The sequence below is a fragment of the Mustela erminea genome, chromosome 5 (genome assembly GCF_009829155.1).
Source record: "Mustela erminea isolate mMusErm1 chromosome 5, mMusErm1.Pri, whole genome shotgun sequence".
Taxonomy (NCBI): domain Eukaryota; kingdom Metazoa; phylum Chordata; class Mammalia; order Carnivora; family Mustelidae; genus Mustela; species Mustela erminea.
Window position 1 is genome coordinate 133,181,147 of NC_045618.1, and position 20,508 is coordinate 133,201,654.

The 20,508-nt window shown below is 54.3% G+C and overlaps 1 protein-coding gene across 3 annotated transcripts in view; it reads left to right on the forward strand.

Annotated features, from left to right (window-relative positions):
• Nucleotides 1-20,508, forward strand: part of MIDEAS (mitotic deacetylase associated SANT domain protein) — a 68,888-nt gene that overhangs the window by 12,816 nt on the left and 35,564 nt on the right. The window contains exon 1 of one of the 3 annotated variants that reach the window (XM_032344994.1): nucleotides 13,983-15,830. The exons of the other annotated variants lie outside the window; for them this stretch is intronic. The gene's annotated coding sequence lies outside the window, so the exon portion shown is untranslated. Of the gene's footprint in view, nucleotides 1-13,982; nucleotides 15,831-20,508 lie in introns of those variants that run through there. 3 annotated transcript variants of the gene reach the window in all.

Here is a 20,508-nt window from a genome sequence, read left to right on the forward strand (position 1 = left end):
GACACGACATGGGTCGCTCTGGGAACCGCAAGCAGCGGAGTGTGAGGGAGCACTGGTGGGAGAGAGTGCTGAATGGGGCAGGCAGAGGCCGGGGCTCATGCCAGCTGTTTGTGTCGGCTAAGAGGTTTGGATCTTACTGTGAGAGCAGTGGGAGCCGCAGAGGACTGTGTGTGAGTGTGTGTGTGTGTGTGTGTGTGTGAAAGAGAGAGAGAGAGCTTTATTATTATTTTTTTTATTAAAGATTTTATTTATTTATTTGACAGAGAGAGAGATCACAAGTAGGCAGAGAGTCAGGCAAAGAGGGGGAAGCAGACTCCTTGCTGAGCAGAGAGCCTGATGTGGGGCTCAGTCCCAGGACCCTGGGATCATGACCTGAGCTGAAGGCAGAGGCTTTAACCCATTGAGCCACCCAGGCGCCCCATTAAATACATATTTTTATTTTTATTTTATTTTTTTTTTTTAAGATTTTATTTATTTATTTGACAGAGAGAGATCACGAGTAGGCAGAGAGGCAGGCAGAGAGAGAGAGAGGAGGAAGCAGGCTCCTGCTGAGCAGAGAGCCTGATGCGGGACTCGATCCCAGGACCCCGAGATCATGACCTGAGCTGAAGGCAGCGGCTTAACCCACTGAGCCACCCAGGCGCCCTAAATACATATTTTTAAAAAATGACTTACTGTGTAGCTGCAGCTTCAAGACAAGTTCCAAACAAACTTGATTATCTCCCTTCAGCCCCTCTGTCTATCAGACCTCCTGGAGCAGACATTTGGGGATCCCAGAACATAGATGGTGGTTGGAGATAGGGAAGCTGATGACTTGACCCGTGAAGAGCAAACAGTAGAAGGTGAGGGCATCACCATTTAAGAGGTGCAGTGTGGGGGCGCCTGGGTGGCTCAGTGAGTTAAGCCTCTGTCTTCGGCTCAGGTCATGATCTCAGGATCCTGGGATCGAGCCCTGCATCGGGCTCCCTGCTTCCCCCCACCCCTCTGCCTGCCTTTCTGCCTACTTGTGATCTCTCTGTCAAATAAATAAATAAAATCTTAAAAAAAAAAAAAAAAGAGGTGCGGTGTGAAGGTATCAGCAGTAGAGACTGGGAAGGAAAGAACGGTGGGGAAGGAAGAACCCCAGGAGAGCATGGTGTCATGCTGAAGCGGGGGGACAACTTTGTGTTTTACGAAAACGGGACTGTGATTCTGTGCACCTAGTATGGCGGGCGGCACATGGAAACTCTCCGCAAGTATTTATTACACGGAGCTGAAATTGATTAACTGTTGATCACTGGGCACGTCAAGAGAGAAAGGACCAAAAAGAATGATTGATCTAGGAATTAGGGGGCTTTGCACTGGGGGCTTCTCCTTTGCTTTCACCTCCCTGTGAAATAGGTGTTGCCAGTATCACCTGCCCAGGGTTGCAGTGGCATGTGCAATCTGTAGAAGCCAGGTTTCCTGGCTCCATGTCCACCTTTCCCTGAGTTGGTGGAGAAATAGGGAAGAGTCCCAGGGAGAGGCAATGCCTTTCATTTCTTTTTTTAAAATTTAATTTAATTTTATATTATTTCTTTTCAGTGTTAATGCCATTCATTTCTTTCTTTCTTTTTTTTTTTTTTTAAGATTTTATTTATTTATTTGACAGACCGAGATCACAAGTAGGCAGAGAGGCAGACGAGGCGGGGGGGTCGGGGGAAGCAGGCTTCTCTGCTCAGCAGAGCCTGATGCAGGGTTCGATCCCAGGATACTGGGATCATGACCTGAGCAGAAGGCGGAGGCTTTAACCCACTGAGCCACCCAGGGGCCCCAATGCCATTCATTTCTGATAGTATTGCCCCAACCAGTAGAATCAGGGACAGAGAGGTTGTGAGAGCCAGCATTTATGGCATTTGCCCATATTTGCAACGCTTAGGTGGCTGTAGTCCTCTCAGATGTGTGGGTATTTAAGTGAGACTGCCTTCACAGAAGGTAAGATAGAAGTTTGAGTGTAGCTGTTATCTTGGGAGCCAGAGGAACCACTGTGGAGGTAAAAGGACATGGTAGGGTAGTCTGGCCAAATGAAGGAGAAAAGGAATGCATCGGGACGATACATGGTGTCTCCCTGAGAGCCTGAATAACAAGGGCTCGGAGTCCATCAGGACTGTGGGGCCTTGGGTGTCTAGAACCAAGATGCTAATGCCACTGACCTTGCATCTCAGTCCTGGATGCTGCTGCCCCCTCCAGAAGGAATTCTGAACTTGCAGCAGAGGCAGAACCCAGGCCAAGCAGCTGGTTGTCCAGCTTAGGTCACACGCCCGTGATCTCACTGCGGGGGGTGGGGGGCGGGGGGGGTGGTGATGAAGAGTGAGGCCGTGGAGGTTCAGGTGCCATCTCCCTGCAGCAGGTGGAGCTCTGCCTCCCACCGGGGCTCACTGCGGGGTGGGGGGGGGCATGCCTGAAAGTGGTCTGGGGAGGCAGAGACCTAGCATCCCCCCCTTAGGCTGCTGAACGTATCTACATCTTGATTGTAATCTCTTTTTGACATTTTTCTGAGTCCTTTAGCCTCCAGCTAAACAGCAGGATTCTTACATGCTCCAGAGAGCTCTGGAGTCTGAAAGATTCCAGTGGAAAAGACAGGTCACCCCGGCATCTGGATCCTCCCCGCACATTTGATTCCACTCGGAAAACTTTATCGCCGCCTTCTGAGGACGGAGTCCAAGGCTTGGCTCTCTCTAGCTAACAGCTTGAATTCTCTTTCTCCTCCGGAGTTGGGCGAGACTCTCGGGGCCATGAGGCACGGGGTGTGGGGGTGGGGCATCCTACCTTGCTTTTCAGACTGGAGGCTAGAGGTCTGGCTTCAGGCTTGGTCTGTGGCATGACTGAGGTCCCGGTGCCCCAGCTGTCCAAGACAGCGGGACTGGGCATCTCTCCAGTTCTGAAGATGTCAACCTCATTGAGATGTTCTACTCAGCATGCTGACTGAGAGGGAAAGCTCAAGGAACTAGAACTTGTCTGCCTGGGGTTGTCAGCGTCTACAGTCAAAATCCACAATGAGAGTGTGTTGGGTTAGGTGAGCACTGCCTGCCTTCTTACCCTCCAGTCCTCGGGGTATAGCTCTCTGAAGCAAGGGCACCCTGCCAGAAGTCTTGATCATTCATTCCCAATCGCCTTAGACAAAGGATTTAATTTCCTTGAAAAAGGGGAATGTACTTTTGAACTTAACTGGACTCAGGCCGGGGGGACTGGCAGCCTTGCGAGAGTCTTTCCCCTTGGTACCTGCAAGTGGAAGCTGCTGCTTCGGTGAAGCCGGGTGTGTGTCAAGGACGAGCTTACAGTCTGGACTGGAGGCCATTCCCAAGGTGAGGCGTGGTCGCCCGTGTAAGGTCATAGTGGTCCTCGAGAGGGATAAGCAGGTGTGTTCCTGGCCCGGACTCTGGCACAACTTCTACTGACTTGTGTGTGTTTGCCCCCGTGACGTGAAATCATATTAAAAGCAGCACTGAAATGTAGACGAAATCTTGAAGGACCTGGTTATTTTACTAAAACATGGCTTTGCTCACATCCCCCCTCTTACAAACCTCCGTGAGCTGCCCAGGTCCTTCGGGAAAAGGCTTATAGCCCTCAGAAGGCGCACAAGGCCCTCTATGGGGGCCCGGCACGCCTTCCTGCCTCTTCCCCTGCCACCGCCTCTTTCCCCAGCATGGCCTGTGTTCTCTCTGGGGCTCAGTGCACTTCGGCTCCTCTCCGTCTGATGTGTGGTTGCTCCCTCTCCCTGGAATGCCCTCCCTGCCCTTTTCCTCCTGGCAGCCGCCCACAGGAGCCACCGGAAGTCACCTGCTTCCCTGCCACCTTCCTGAGCCTCCGCCCTAGCGTCTCTGCCACAGAACTTACCACTGGAGGGGCCTGGCTCCTCCCTGGGGCAGAACTGTGCCTGGCACACTGTAGGTGTCCCATGATGGGCCCGGAAGGGCAGCCTGCGGGGACAGGAGGGAGCCATGGGCAGGCCCAGGACCCAATATGGACCAGGTGGACGCACGGGTGGACGAACTCTTTGTCGGCACGGCGGCCCTCCCTTGGCACCTTTCGGAGCCACGGCCTTGGTGGCTTTGCTGTTTCTCTGAGCCTGCCAGGTAGGCCCCAGTGAGGGTGTGAAGGGGACTTAGGACCCCCAAGCCTAGCACCTGGGTCCTGCTCACCCTGAGGAGGGCTCTGACGGGGCATCGACGCGGAGCTGGTTTAAAGGCGACACCTTTGAGACGCTTGGACTGCATGTGGTCCTTCCCTGCTCAGAAATCCCACAAGCCTGTGAGCAGAGTCTGGCAGGTGGTGTCTCTATGGTCCATCACCATGGAACCTGACTATTATCCAGGGCATTCCTGGTATTAAATAGTCATCTGGGGTCGGCATGCCACTTAGGGAGTACTGACAAGAAGCATCTTCCTGTCATGGCTGTGGGGGTAGACTTGTTTTCTTAAAGTTGAACCATGCTTAGGGCAGAGCCCACACATGTGTGGGCCTCCTTGACTAGTGGTGAATGTGTGGCTTATGTTGCTTGCAGAATATGTTTCCAGAACTTAGAAGCACATAGCATTGCTAAGATCTTTAGGAACCCATGCAAGTGTGTTTGGTGGGCTTAGGTGGTGGGATAGGTTTGATGTCCTTGTTTTGGAAGGGATAGTCTGTAGGATTTGCCTTTGTTTCTGCCTCCATGGGGCATACTACCCCCTGGTATCCCTCCAAGTCCTCTGCCTCTCTACCCACATCTCTCTGTCCTCCTTCTTTATCCCGCCATGGAAAATCAGCTGAGTTCCTCCGAAATCCATTCAGTCCTAGGATGTGTGCTTCAGATGCCAGACCCAATGGGGACTTAGGGAAAGTGGGTTTTAAGAGTAGACCTTGGGGGCTCCTGGGTGGCTCAGTGGATTAAAGCCTCTGCCTTCGGCTCAGGTCATGATCCCAGGATCCTGGGATTGAGCCCCGAATCGGGCTCTCTGCTTGGCCGGGAGTCTGCTTCGCTTCCTCTCTCTCTCTGCCTGCCTCTCTGCCTACTTGTAACTTCTGTCTATCAAATAAATAAATAAAATCTTAAAAAAAAAAAAAAAAAAGAGTAGACCTTGAAAAAAAAGTAGACCTTGATTGGTAGGATTGGGAAGTATGGAAAGGAAGGAAAGAATGGAAAGGAAAACTACCTTGGAAAATAGGCAATCCAGGTAACTGACACAGATATATATATATATATATATCTTTTTAAAAATGTAGAGCTTGAAGTTACTAAAAAATGTTAATTACCTATCAGTATTACTCTTGGGAATTTCTTTCTTTCCTTCTTTTTTTTTTTTTTTTTAAGATTATCTATTTATTTGAGAGAGAGAGAGAGAGAGAACACAAGCACAACTTGGGGGAGGAGCAGAGGGAGAGGGAGGAGCAGAATCCCTTGGTGAGCAGGGAGCCTAATGCGGGCTTGATCCCAGAATCCCGGGATCATGACCTGAGCTGCAGACGGACTCTTAACCCACTGAGCCACCCAGGTGCCCCTCTTGGGAATTTATTCTAAGGAAATAATTCTGAAGAGGAAAAGAGCTAACTGTATGGATAAAGATATTTATAGCAACATTGTTTAAGATAGCAGTAAACTGTAAACAGCCTAAATGTTCCCACATGGCTTTATAATTCATGAGTTCATGATACCTAAATCCAGTGACGTACTGTGCTGTTATGAAATTAATAGGAAGATGATACTGATTCATAGGAAAATGTTGATGGATTTTGGTGACAAAGTGGTTTCTGTCTTAGCAGGCAAAGTTACACATACACTTGAGTGACTAAAAGCTGATTACACCGGCCGTAGCGTAAATTGGCATAAGGTAGATACTGGGTTTAGGTGAAGTAAGTGGCCATGAATATTTTGTGTGTTTGAAATTGCTTAATATACACTTGATACACTTTTTTAAAAAGAAGACCTTAACGTATCAAAGACTTTGGATCAGGGTGGGAAGGCCAGGGGGAGGGACCTCCAGACCTCCCATCTGTTACCACTGGGAAGACAGAACTGTTGGGTCTTATCAGCCGCCTGCACTGCAGGGGCTGGAGAATTCAGATTGGCTAACTGAGTCTTTTCGTGATGGAAGGCCTGACCTCACCGGCTGGCTAATTGTACAACTGCTGGCCTCGCAGCTCGGACTCTGCGTGGTGCAGATGACCTCCAAGTTGCCTCAGAGCCCCAGATGATTGCTCACACCTGGTTTTGCAGGGAACCAGCCCTTTGAGTACGTGTGGCCCTGAGGCTCAGCTCTGAGCCACCCACTTACCTCCAGGCAGAGGGAGGCAGCCTCCTATGCTCTCTTCTGCAGCTCCGGTAGGCAGCGGCGAGCAAGCGTATGCTTTGCACACTGACCTCCTGCGGCCCTGCCTAACCCAGGTAGGGCCCTAGTGAGTTAGCATCTTGGGTGTTTGCAGTATTGTACATACTTATTATAGGATTGAAACTTTGAGTTGCCCTTCATGGTTAGCCTCGAAAAGCCCCCCACATTTATCCGGTCTGCCTCTACCTGCTTAGCAGTCAGCTCCCTCTGAACCCCCGTCTCGCCATGAGCTCTGCTCAGACTTGCAGCTGGAGGTGTGGCCTTGTGGCCGAGCAGCTGACCCTCTTCTGACCACTTTCTCCTGTCTCTGGCATCTCAGAACCTTGGGATGCCTGGTGAATAGGCTTCTCACCGTTCACCCCGTGCCGGTCCCTGCCTCCCCATGTGTGTGTAGACTTTTCTTCTTCTTTTTTTTTTTTTTTTCTTCTTAATGGGGCACTTTCTGGACATGTGGAGTGTCTCTGCAGAGGGCGCTTGATCATCCTTTCCCTGTGGCCGCTGTGGTTCGGGGCAGCAAAGGAGTCTTCCCAGTGTTGTTCGTGGAGTCCTCAGGCGGGTGAGAGCTGGAGAGCCCTGGGCAGACCTTGTGCAGGCAGGTTGGACTTGCTAGAACAGACCATGGCAGCAGCGGTGCCTGTGTGGAGAGATGTCGGGGCCCTGCTGGGGCCCTGGTTATCTCAAGCACCTATCTGCAGAAGCCAAATTCCAGAACTGTCAAAGGTTTGGAGTTTCTTTGTTCTGAGATCAGACTGAATTGAGGCCTTGTGGCTAGAGTTTGGCCAGGGTCAGGAATGAGTTGGAAAGCGTGTGGGCTCAGGGCTCATCTGGATACTCGGGAGGGGCACTGAGGCCAATTTCATATTTTCCGTGATGTGTTTGGAGGCAGCGGGGGAGGGGAGATATCTGTGTGCTTTCCTGGAATATTTCTAGATGGCCACGGTCCCACCCCACCCCGGACAGCGACCTCCGGCCTGCTCTCATGGGATCATTGCTGGTGGTGTGCAGCACAGTCTAAGTAACAAGCTGTCTTCTGAGCCCAGGACCCAGCAGTCACTGCTCGTCTCAGTTCCCTAATTTAGAGACCACGTGCGTGCCCCAGGGCTGTCAGCAGCTAGATTTCTTGAAGCTTGAAACACATTTCCATAGAAACAATGCTATAAATGGTGGTTGGGTTCCTAGGCTAGCCCACAGAGAGCCCTGGTGTCACCTCTGAAGTTGCTGAAATAAGGTATTAGTAAAATTGAGAGCGAAAATGCAGCAGCGAGATCCAGCACCCAGGACGTTAGAGGTTAAATGGTGTGGGTTGATTTGTGTAACTCTGTTTCTTTAGCGGGAGGTATCTTCCTGAGCCCTCCTGCTAAGGGAAGCTCTGGGGCCATCCTCCTGCCCTAAGTCCTGTCTCTCCTGGCTCCCATTCCTTCTTGCTCCCTCCTCAGGCCAGGAGTTGGAGCTCCCCGGCTTCCTGGGAGCTGGGCGGGGTATCTTTAGGGTCAGGAAATCGTACTCAATGGCCCGGACATTTTTATCATCATCATCATTGTTATTTAAACCATTTCCAGTTAGAGTAAACATTACACCTTAGCAATTTGTGCTGTCAGGATTCTCTTCTGATTGCTGCTCATGCTCCTGTGGATGTTTTAACCTCGTTTTGTAAGTCCTTGTAAGTCCGCCTGTCCTGTTCCTTCGTGCTGATTTTGTCACAGAGCGAGGTCAAATGGTTTCATCAGATTGTTTCCACGTGCTGATCCCTTTCAGGTTTCATTCTGAATGGATTTCAATTTGGGGGGGTTGGTCTATATATAGGTGCCATGAGTATCGTTTGTAAAAACTCCTTTGGGGGAGGGTATTTGAGATTATTTTCATGGAAACTGGTCTCCCAATCGTAACTACCTGGTCAAAGTCGTCAACTCTAGAAAGGTCTGAATGGTGTAGAGTGGCACAGCAGTGTCGGGGCGGCTGTCTCCGGATGGCCATGCCATCAGCAGCCTTCTGGTTTAATTTATTTACTTATTTGCACGTGGACTTGAGGCCATAATGGGTCCTTAATGGGGTTCTAATTTGCATATCTTAGATTGCTGCTGAGACTGTACATTCTTCGTCCTGATGATTTACTGTTTGTGTTTCCTCATGTGTCAAACTGTGTTTGTCCTCGGTGTCTGCAGAACCTCCCCACTTCCATCTGTCTCCTTAAACTACTCTCCTGTGGAGAGACGAGGGACGAGGGACACACGGTCCTGCCTGCCTCCCTCCTGGGGGGCGTGGGGGGGCCTCCCCTTGGCCTGGGCTAACCGGACTCCACACCTGCCTGGCTCAGCCCCTCACTGGCTAGGACTGGTGCTCTGGGTGTGGAGGGGGGGAAGGGAGGGAGAGGGACAGACCCTGGGGGCCCAGTGATGGACGTCAGAGGGGAGGTAGGGGAGAGGAGGGGCTTACCTGAGTGGTTCCAGTATAGGCTCCTGAAGTGACCTCCTTGTAGGGCTACAGGGGAGGTTCTGGGAGGAGCTACATAGGATGTCAGGGCTGGAGAGAGCACCGGGGTTCATCTGATCTAAGGGTCACCCACTCCAAGGTCCCATCCCCATCTCCAACAGCACAGGTGAGACGATAAGTGGTCAAGAAAGCAGTGGAAAATTGGGGTGTGGGCGTCCCACCACAGGGCTGCTCCTGTGGTGCTGCTGGTCTCTCCTAGTGCTACTCCCCTCAGGTAGCTACTCTTCCCCACCTCTGACAGGGAAGGTGGCCAGTGTTCCAATTTTTTTCATGACAAACCAGAAATCCTGATTTTTATTTTTCTAATTTTAAAAAAGATTTGTTTATTTATTTGAGAGAAGGAGAGAGAGCAGGGGGAGGGGAGAGGGAGGGAGAGTCCCAAGTGGACCCCGCACTGAGAACAGAGCCTGACACGGGGTTCAATCTCACAACCCCGAGATCATGACCCTGAGATCACAACCTGCACCCGAAACCAAGAGCCGGGCGCTTAATCAACTGCGCCACCCTGGTACAGTTGTATTTTATGTTCAGCTAAGAAGGAGAAAATGCTGTTGATTAAACCATGGCATGCTCTGTTGATTGTGGGGTGCATCCTGATTTCAGAGAGGTTAAACGTGCATTTGGAATGGGAGAAATAGTTATGAAAACAGTGATAATAATAATAATGCTATATGTGATTGCTTACCTCAGATTTTCTCATGTATTACTTGTGCATTTATCAGCAAGAATTTCCTGGGCACCCACTCTGTGTGGGCGCCAGGGATACAAGGTGACTGGCATCTAGACTGTTCTCTCTAATCCTAGTAAGGAGGTAGCTCAGTTAGTTTAGGAGCAGGGACAGAGGCAGTGAGGGGTGCTTGGGATTGACTCAGGAAGTGCTCTCAGGGGAAGGGATGAAGGAAGAAGGCTCGAGCTGGGGAGGACCTACTGTGGAAGAAGGAAAGAAGGCCCTACTGCAGCTGGAGCTGGCTCGCTTCAGCTAGACCCCACCGGGATCTCAGGGGTGTGAGTTGAACCATCACAGCATGGGTTCCACCTTGAGGGGGGGGGCTGAACTTTCTGACCCAGCCCCTTGCCCCACCCCCTATTCAATCATTGGCTCTAGTGCACTCTATCAGCAAAGGCTCCCTTTGAAAAGGGGGCAGCTTTGATCTCTTCTTAGTGACTAACACAGTGGTTGGGGGATGGTGCCCCAGTCTGACGGAAGGAGGTCCAGGAGGGCTCCAGGGGTATAAACTCCAGTGGGCTTCCTCTGTTTGGAGAGGTCAAGGAAGGCTTCCTGGGGGAGTTGCCATTGAGCTCAAGTCTGATGGGAGACTGGGGGTGTGGGGTTTACCTGTGGATGAAGGTGGGGGAGGAGGAGCATGTGTGAGCAAGCAGGTCTCTTGAGGAACTTCAGCTTGTTTGGTTGTGTGGCCTTGACGCTGGGGCGTAGGACAGAGCTGGTCATGTCCAAAGTGTCCGCACCTAACAGTTTGGCTAACGGGCTCAGCCTTTTGTGGAAGAATGCTGGGAACTCCTGAAAAGGGATGTGATCGCTCTGATGGCATTGAGGATGGTAAGTGTGCAAGACGAGACGCAAGGGGATGAATCAGGAGATGACAAAAAATGGTAACCAACACTTACGAAAGACTTCACGTGTGCCATATGCTGTGAAGATCTTGTCTCCATTTTGCAGATGAGAAAACCAAGCGGTTAAATAACTTGCTCAAGGTCATCAAGCTAGTGTGAGCCAAGATTTGGACTTAACCTGTGTACTCCCATGAACACAAATAAGGGGTTCTAGTCCATAACCTATCAGTATTTGTTTTCATTTAAGGATAATTTTTTTAAAAAAGATTTTATTTATTTATTTGAATGACAGAGATCACAAATAGGCAGAGAGGGAGGGGAGAGCAGGCTCCCCACCAAGCAGAGAACCGGAAGCGGGGGCTCAATCCCAGGACCCTGGGATCATGACCTGAGCTGAAGGTAGAGGCTTTAACCTACTGAACAACCCAGGCACCCCTAAGAATAATGTTTTACTTATTTATTTATTTACTTTTAAAGATTGTATTTATTTGAAAGACAGATCTCAAGTAGGCAGAGAGGCAGGCAGAGACAGAGGAAGGAAAGCAGTCTCCCCGCTGATCAGAGAACCCGATGCCGTGCGGGGCTGGATCCCAGCACTCTGGGACCATGACCTGAGCCAAAGACAGAGGCTTTAACCCACTGAGCCACCCAAGCGCCCCACGAATAATGTTTTGAAGCGTGCCCCACTGCACACACTCGATCTTGTGGGAGTTCCTCCTGGCCCATGGCCACAAGGTAGGGAAGCTGAGCTCCAGCGAACAGCCAGTGACTGGAGTCTGTCTGGGGCTGGTTCGGCAGGGGGCATGGAACTGTGCTGAAAGGAGGCCTTTGGGAAGCTGGCAGCCTTGGCTCTGTGAAGAAAGGGTGCTTCTGTCCCCGTGGCCCTGCTGGCCAGCCCTCCCTGGCAGCCACACCTGTTTTGTTCTTCCCCTACACCCAGCCAGACATCGCTCCCAGAGTGACAGCAGCAACTGGGGACATCTGCAGAAGCTCCCTCTCAGGCCTGACAAAGGCACTAAGAACGTCGTCTGGGGCCTGCAAGAAAGGGAGGTGGAGGCGAGGGTAGGTGGGGTAAAGGATGCGGACAGCTGGGCCTGGTGTGGCACACATGGCCCTGCCCCAGAACAGGTGAAGTAAATGTGAACGGAGCTTTCATGGGTAGAAGAGAAAACAGTTAGCACACGATGGCTTCACTTACTGGCTGGGGTGGTTTTGAGCTCCCTGCCCTCTCAGAAAGGACATGACAAAAAGTGGTGAGGAGAAGGCACGGCCGGTGGGTGGCCTGGGGAGGAAGTGTAGGGAAAGGACATGAAGAGAGACTGGGACGGGGGCCTTAGAAGGACACCCAGATGTCGGGGTTGAAAAGAATCTGGGACGAGCCCAGCAGAGGGTCACTCTGAGGCTCATGGGGGATGGACCCAGGGGTCTTCAGGGGAAAAAATATCTTGCCTGGGCTAGGTTGAAAGGAAGAAGCTAGATTTAGCAGAAGGGGATGTAGGCTAAAACAGTAAAAAGAGGAACAGTTGTAATCCCTTAAATGTACCTAGCAAGATACCGTCATAAAGCAGTGTTTTGCCCTTGGAGTTCTCCAGGCCCCTAGAAGGTGTGTGTTCTCTCAAGGTCCGTGGAACAAATTAAGTACATCTGCTACGGGCCCCAAAAGCGAGGCTCAGCGGTGTCAACTTCCCTGAGAGCACACAGGGCGTTAGCGATAGGCAGGACCAAGACTCTGTCCTGGTGACTGTTTTTTCCAAAACCTCTCTTTTCTTCTGTTGAAACCGTAGGTAAATGAGGTCTTAGAGGCGGAACCTTTATTCTGCCAAGTAAGGACAATAGGGACACAAGGAACCCAGCATCGTCGATTTGTGATTTTCCCAACAGTATTTGTTCCTTGATTCCCCAGGCTCCAGTACAGGTCGCTTCTCTTATTCGGTGAAGCACACCATCTGTGCCGGCCTCCATGGAAAGATCCTGACAGAGAAGGGACAATGGAAAAAGGGCAGGAATGCAGGCCTGGGGCTTGGTGGGGTTGGAGGCAGGGAGAAAACCCCTGTTTAAATAGTAACTGATGGCAGCAGTTACTTAATAGAGGTGGGTGGCTGGGTAGGGAGGACCTAGCTTCCGTGGAAGTTTTTTTTCCTAATAACACCTTTATTGGAATGTAATTCAATACCACAGAATTCACCCTCAGTAGCTTTTTAATGGTCTCGGGTTGTCCCAGAAGTGGACACTGCTGATGGTCACTCGGGGCCAAGTCCAGAGAGCTGGTACAGTCCCAGGAAGCCTCTCTAAGGCCATTTTCTGCCCTCATCAGGACACAGAGTTTGGAAGCCTGTCAAGGGTACTTTGCCTCCTGGAGTGTCTCTCAGCAGACACACTCCCTGGACACTGGAGCTCTGTGCTCCTCTCTTCCCTGCAGTTTGTAAAGGTCGAGAAAAGCTTGCTCTGTGGGGAAGGTCCCTGGAACACCTTTTTTTCCCCCTCTCCAAAGGGCACCCTTGTTGGCTGCCCCAGAGACTAGAGCTTCTAAAACCAAAACTTTCACTTCACATGTCAGTGATTCTGCACTGTCATATCTGCAGCAAAACTGACCTCCAGGGCTTTCTCGGAAGAGCTGCAGCTGTCTCTACACATCCTTGTCTGCCCGCCCGTGGGAGGCGCGCTTCTCCTGGGGAGGGGGCATCGGTCGCCATCTTGAGCCCTCCTCCCTTTGACGCACACATGCCCCTCTCCTTCCTCTCTTCTTTCTGAAACGGCCTGAGTCTGGAAGTTGAGTTGGGGTGAAGGGATATGCTGTTGCAAGATGAGCGGGACTACTCCGGGTCAATGACTTCTGTTTCCCACACACCCCCTGCCACCTTCCCCTGCTCCTCGCGCTGCTCCCTGGGCCAGGCCCAGCTACCCCACATGGGACAGGAGGAAGTCCTGGCCCGACGAGGCTGCGTGAGGAGTGCCCTCTGGAGTGGCTCCCATTCGTTTCCTGGAGGTTGGGCCCTGGCTCCACGGTGGCAAGTTCTTCCAGGAATGTGCTTCCCAGCTGGGTTTTCTGGTTGGTTGGGAACATCCCTGGGCTGGTCTGCCCTGGCTCTCAGGGGCTTGCTCCGGGGCTGGCTTGAGGCCAGATTTCAGGGTTAGGCCCGGTGGTGGGGGTGGGGAGGACAGGTTGGCCAGAGGCCTGCAGAGGAAACCTGGCAGCAGCAGGCACTGGACACCAAGTGGCTTTGCTTTTGCTTCCCTCACGTGGATGAGGTGTCAGTGGGAATGAAGAAATCAGACAAATGGAAAAAAACAAAAAGGCTTTATACACCAAACCTCTGCCTAGGAGTCCTGAGAATCTAGTCTCTTCTTGGGGGACCGGGCCTGCATGCCTCAGCACCCCAGTCCCCCAGCTGCTCACCGCCTTCCTCTGGGGGAGCTGGGAAGAGGAACAGAGAAGTGACAGATGATTGACTTGTCCTGTGATCTTGCGCAAGTCCCTTAACCTATCTGAACCTCCGTGTGCTCGTCCATAAAACCAGGGGGATAAAACTCACACATACATAGGGTTGTTAAGTAGGCTCTGTGTGGGGACATGCTTTAAGAATTGCCAGAAACAATACTGTCATAGGAGATGCTAAATCCCAGAGCCTGGGCTTTTCTTTGTTGAAGGTGGTTTCCCTGGCTTCTCCATGCACTTTTTACAATCACGGAATCCTGGATTTTAAACCAAAAGGGAGTTTTAAGAGGTCCTCTGGTCCAGTGCCCTGGCATAATGATGGCTGTTTTGAAGAGGAGACTGTTTTAGGTTGTCCTTCTTTTGCCGTATGTGTTCTATTCGGGTGCAGTAAGCCCTTTTCCTCCTGGGTGAGGTGTGAGCTCCAGGGGCGCACAGGTGCGTCCGCCGGCAGAGGCATGGAACAGGACTAGATGGTGGTGCTCCTCCTCGGGAGCAAGGCTGGGTCTCTGTCATCTCGTCCCCAACGGCAACCCTGCAGGCTCGGAGGGTCTGTGAGGATCCCATTCCACTGCCTCTCCCCAGCTCCCTGAGAAAGCAAGAGAGGCACTTGCTTCTCAGGACTGGGCCCAGGGGAATGCCGCTGCCAGGACACAGTGTTTTCTTCCTTCAAAGGCAAACCTCCTTCTAACCCATCTCTTTGGGAAAAACAAAAACCAAAACAAATGGAAAGAACCTCCCCTGGACTTTCTCTTGGCCCTGGAGCTTCACCGAATGTGGGCGCCAAGGAGAACCTCCGGGAGCAGAAATGTTCCCCATCTTCCTGGCAGCCAGGCCAGAAGGCATGGGCTTTGGGGTGGGGGAGGGAGGTTAGGAGGGAACGGAGGGGAAATGTGGGCCTCAGTGAAAAGCTGCCCCGACTCTGCCCTCAGTGGCTAGAATTAAACCCAGGAGCTTTTCATCACCTCAGTAACTGGTCTTTTATGGGGGCTGGGACGTTTCTCAATAACCTTTACACCACTAGGATGCCAAAAGTGAAACTTGGGGAAACATAATGAAGTGCCTTAGAGAGGATTGTGTATGATTTACCGGATCCAAAACCAGAGTGCTCTTTGTGGAAAGAAAGCGACTTGTGTCCTCCCCAACATCACATACACACTTTCCTGGCAGGACCGATGGGTTTCCAAGCATTTCGTCACCGTCTCCTTCTGACCTTGGTGTGAAAGGAACGGGCCGCGTGGCCTGTTGGTTCCAGCAAAGCCATCGGGGGCGCCGGCCTGGGCTGAGGGAGGAGGGCGACCCACTCGGCAGTGGAGGTGAGGTCTGCTGGAAATCCCCAGCCCGGCCAGCCGCCCGAGGTTTAAAGACGCCTTCTCCGGCCTTATTTGGTCGCAGGAAGTGGGCGGCGCCAGGCCTGCTGGCGGTGCGGCCGACCCGAGACAGTTGTGCTGATGGAGTGGTGGAGCTGGTTCCTGCTCGCCGCCGTGCCGCGCGCGCCGGCCGGCCGCTGGGCGCTCCGCGCTCCCAGCCCGGAGTTGTGCAATCCTTTGTAGCACGCCAGAGTCCTCCTCCTGCGCTGTTGCCTCTCACCCTCTCTCTCTCTCTCTCTCTCTCTCTCTCTCTCTCTCTTTTTTTTTTTTCAAGCTGTGAGCTCAACCGATGAGTCAGAGCAGTGCAATCCTGACACTGCATCGCAGGACTGGGGGTGACACGGAGGGAGGGAGAACGATCGCGAGGCAGACACCGCGGGCGCGGGGTGCGCCGAGGCTCCTGCGCCGCAAGCGTGGGGTGACAGCCCGCGCGTCCCGCCCGGGCCCCGCCAGCAAACTTCCCAGCCTTGGGAGGCGCGGGCTGGCGGAAGCCCTGCGAGCGCGGCGGGGAGGCGGAGGCGCCTGTTTGTTTTTAAAATCCGGGAGTGCGTGCAGGCGGCTGGAACCTGGGAGGCGACCGAAGGCGGCGGCCCGCGGCGGAAGGGGGACGGCCGATGCTGGAGCTCGGGCAGGAGCGGGGTAAGTGGGGTGCCCGGCTGGCTGCCGAGGCCTGCACGCGGCGAGGCGCAGCCCGCCCTGGCGGCGGCGGCGGCCCAGCGACCCGGGGCTGCGCGCAGGCGGTGGCGGCCGGGCGCGCGGGCTGCAGCTGTGCAGGCGCGGCCGGGAGCGGGGGCGCGGGGCTGCGGGGGGTGCGGCGCGTCAACTTCTGCGGCCTGGGCCGCCGGGGCGGGGTGTGCGTGTGTACGTGCGTTCGCCGCCCCGCAGCCCGCGCCTCCGCGGCCCGCACCTCCAGCCCGCCGCTGCGTGTGCCCCGCCAGCCCGCCGTGTTTGTGCAGCTACGCAGCTCGCGCGCGGCCCCCGCCCACTCGGGCGCGGCCCCGGCAGGAAAACCCTTCGGAGCCGCCTGGCCCGCCGGGGCGGCGGCGGCGGCGAGTCGGGAATCCGGCTCTTGCTCCGCCGGAGAGAAACGTGGTGTCCGCGGGGACCGGCTTGCGGGACCGAGCCCAGGCCCCGGAGGAGTCGGGAGGGGCTCGCGCGAGCTGCGGGAACTTGGCGCGGGAGCCCCTGACCCGGGTCCTGCCAGCGTGCACGGCAAAGTGGACGTGGAAACCGTGCCCGCGCCGGGAGTGTGGGGGACAGACGTGCAGGGGCGGCAGGGAGCTGGGACAAGAGCGGCAGAGGCCTAAGGGGAGCGCTTCGCGCTGGCCGGCCGGCCTCACCCCGCGCTCCCCGGCGCTTTTGGCGCACCTCAGACCTGTCATCCTTCTCGGCCGCCCCCGCACGCCCGCGCCTCTGCGGCCTGCTAGCTCTCCGCGCGCCTCGCCGCGTGCTGTGTTTGTGGGTGCCCGTCCGGAGCTCGGGGGCCCGGGTTTTGTCTGGACCCTGCACAGGGCCGGCGTGGTGGAGGTAGTCCTACCCTCCCCGGCCACGCTGACGGGAGCGGGAGCGGGAGCGTGTGCACCAGGTTGCCCCCCTGCAGGGCCCCCACCCAAGCCTCTGGCTAAGGGCCTGGTGCCGCCCTGCCATGTTCAAGCCTCAGCCCCGAAGAAGGCAAGACCTGGAGGAAGTACCTGCGTCCGGCCAAAGTGGAGGCCACTGGGTACTCCGGCCCAGCCTCCTGAGCAAGCTGCTGGAGAGATGAAAGGGGAAGTTGCGCGCCCCACTTAAAACTTTGTTGGTAACAACTTTGTTGGCTACTTCCTGCTTCCACCGTCCCACATCGGAGCCGTGTGCCCGCCTGCGGAGCCCGGCCCGTGGGATGGGAGGAGAGCTGCCTGGCCGAGGCTGACTGTGGAGGCCGCCGTGGCACGTGTGTGCAGGGGATCCCTGTTGGCAGTTGTGGCTGGGGGGGAGGGGAGGTCCGGCTTGCTCCAGCAGGGGGAGCCTAGCCTGTGGAGGTCTGCAGGGCTGGCCTCTCCTTGTCCCTGCAGCTTCGGGGCGGAGACTGGAGGCCTGATGAAGGTGGAGGGACCGCACCTCTGAGGAGAAGCCAGTCCTCCCCTGTGGAGCCCCGGGGGGAGGAGGGAGAACCACCTGTCCTGCTCTAGAGCCCCCCAGAGATGGTGTGGCACATACCGGAGAAATAGAGACATGCACCCTTTCCATAGGCGGTTGGATGGCTTCGGGACAGGGGGAAAGGAGAAACCTTCCTAGGTTGAGAATTTATGGGTCCTTTTTTTCCTCCTGCTCTGGACAGTGAATAAGAGGGGTGTAAACATTCAATTACTGTGATAAACCATCTCATTGCACGGTCCTGGCCTAGTCTCCATTCTAATCGTATTGGCCTCTGGCTGGTTACTCTGATCTCTGTAAAGCCTAGGGGACAAGGGGGTGAAGAACCTGGAGGGTGCTCCTCCTCCCCGCACCACCATACAGCTTGCTCTGGGACAGTCTGCCCACTGCCCGCTGTGACTTTTCCAAGTGCCAGGCCGAACTCTCCCCTTACCTTAGGAAAGGGTGTCCTGGAACGCCCATGAGGATGAGAGTTCAATTTTTAAATACGGGATTTAAAAGTAACCCAATTGTTTAGCCCTGTGGGCTGCTACTTTTAATAAATGGAGGGAGAATAAGGCAGTATGCAGCTACAGATTCAGTTAGGGGCCGCCCAGTGCCTGCAGAACCCAGGGAAGGGCTGCCCTGTGGAGCCAGGAGAAGAGAGGAGTGGGGGAGGGGGTGGCGGGGGGCGGGGCAGGCACCTGGGGCAGAATGTCTTAGAAGGGGGAACGGGCCAGTCTGGGAATCTGGCCTTGAGGGCCCCCTCCTGCCGCTGGGTCTCCCAGAAGGAAGCCTTGCTCGCAGAGGAGTGGGGATGACCACAAGCAGCTGGAAGAATCCTGCGGATCCTTTTAGGCCTGTTTCAAATGGTACTTCTTTGGCGACGCCTCAGCCTTCTTCCGAACACTCATTTCCGCCTTATGTAGTCATTTGTGTATATACCGTACTCTGGTGCTCAAAACATAAACTCAGAGGAGTCTCCCAACCTCCGTCGCATAGTTGTAGTGAGGAGTCTATACGTGAAAGGCCAAAAGTACGTCTCAGCATCACCCTCACCTCTGCCCTAGTATTTGTCCCGTGTTGTTCTCACAATGCCTGGCTTCTGGTAGGCATTTAGTACATGTTAGCTGAACAAATGGATGAAAGATCTCTGGCAGAAAAATGTGGACTTGCATAGGGCGGGCCCTGTGAGTCTGGCCGCTGCTGGGATTCATACCGCACCGTTGGCTTCAGGAGGGGTCACTCCACGAGTGAGGCTGGTGCTGGTGAGCCCAGTTCCTTGGCCCCACACTACAGCTGGCCCTCCGGAGAGCTGGAGAATGTGTCTGGTCGTTCTGACCCCAGCGGGACCTCGGGGTAAACGTGGGAAGCCTCCTGCCTGGGAATCTGCTAACCTGGGCATTTCCTTTGCCTGGGCCAAACTGGCGTCCTTTGTGTGCATGCGCGTGTGTATCGGTACAGAAGCAGCCGGGGTGGGGAGGGGGGCGGCGGCTCCGTTCTTCCCTGACTCACCAGCGGCTGCAGGAAATGCAGCCAGGGGTTGCATTCCGTTGGAGAGGTTGCTGCTGCGCCATGGAGCCGTGACGCTATGGGGCTGAACTTGCACACCAAGGCTGGAGCTAGGCGGAGTGTGCCGAAATCCCCAGGTCTTACTTAAGGGATCTTTCATTTGCATTCGAGGCAGCATTCAGGATACCCTGAGACTGTGAGCTCATTTTATGAATCAGAAGCATTACAGCATAAATTTGGTGTTGGAAACGGCTGCTTTGAATCCAGATTGCCTCTCCCTCCACCCCAACACGTGCATGCTTAAGGGGTCTCTCACAGCCACACACTTGGGAGTGATAACAGTTGGGGGGGGCATCAGGTCAAATTCCAGAGCCATCAGGAAAAGCTTGTCCACACCCACTTCCGCCCCCACACTTGGGACGTCATTCCTGTATGGTGTGTGGACAGTAACCGGGGCGGTGACTACGAAGGAAGCCCAGTAGGTGCACGGGAACAAGGACTGGGCAGACCCTGGGGTTCCCACTCCAGCTTCTCTACTTCCTGTGTGGCTTTGGGCCTTGCTAAACTTGCTGAGCCTCAGTTTCCTTACCTGTAAAATGGGGATGATCCTAGTACTTTGTAGGATTGCTGGGCAGGTGAAACAAGATCTTGCATGCGGAGGGGTGCATAGTAGGTACTCAACAGATGGGGACTGTCATTTCCCTGGTCCCTCCCAAGTCCAGCCATTTGCCTTTTACTCTTCCCAGGGAAGAGGAAATGAAGCGTGTCCGGCTTGTGGTGGGAGGGCCCTCCTGCAGGGCATTGGGGCATGTGTGAATGAAGCTCCTTTTCTAAGTCCCCAGGCCCAGGGTACAGCTGTGTGATCCTCTCACCTAGACAGGGCCAAATCCTGGTGCCTCTGCGCTTTTGCAAGGGATTCTGTCCCTGCAGCCCAAAGTTAAGGGCTCAACTTCCCAGAGATCAGATTGTGCTCTCGGGAACCTACCCGCCCAGGCCTCAGGCTGAACTGCTCACGTGGGTGGGAGGAAGGCTGCTTTCTCAGCCACGGAAAAAGTCCCCTTGTCTTTGCCTCACCTGAAGCCTCCCAGTGTGACCTCAGTGGAGGTTTGGGTGGAGCTGAGGGTGGGAGTTGCCCTCTAGAGAGCTCTTGGGCTCTTTGACCAGTTGAAGTACTCTTTCACCGATTGAAATAGCAGGGGAGGGGGAGACACCGAGGTATTATATAAGAAGAAAGTTGCCACATGTCAGAAAAGAGGTGGGTTTTTGCTGGGGTGGGGGTGGTGGGTCTCCCTGAGGGACACAATTACGGGCTGTGGTTTGCTGGGTTGGTAGGGAGGAGGGGGGCGGGAGCCTGAGGCTTCCCGGGCAGCCCTTCCTGCTCTTGCTCTTTGTGGAACAGAGCCCAGTGCTGTGGCCAGCTGGGGAAGGTGCTCCCTGTTCTCTCTGCCTTTCTCTCCAGCCGCAGGGAGCTTGTGGGTTTTTTTTTTTTTTTTTTCCAGGCAGTGCTTCTTCCTCCAGGAGTCTCAGGAAGGGGGGAGGGGAACAGCCAGGGCAAGATTTGACCAGGCCAGAGCTTGAAGTGTGGGGAACGTCTGCCTGGCTTGCAGCCAGAAGGGGGTTCCCTGTGAGGCTGCCCAACTTCTCTGGGGAAATGGGGTCCAGAGAGGAAGGAAAACGGTGAGGGATTTCAGTT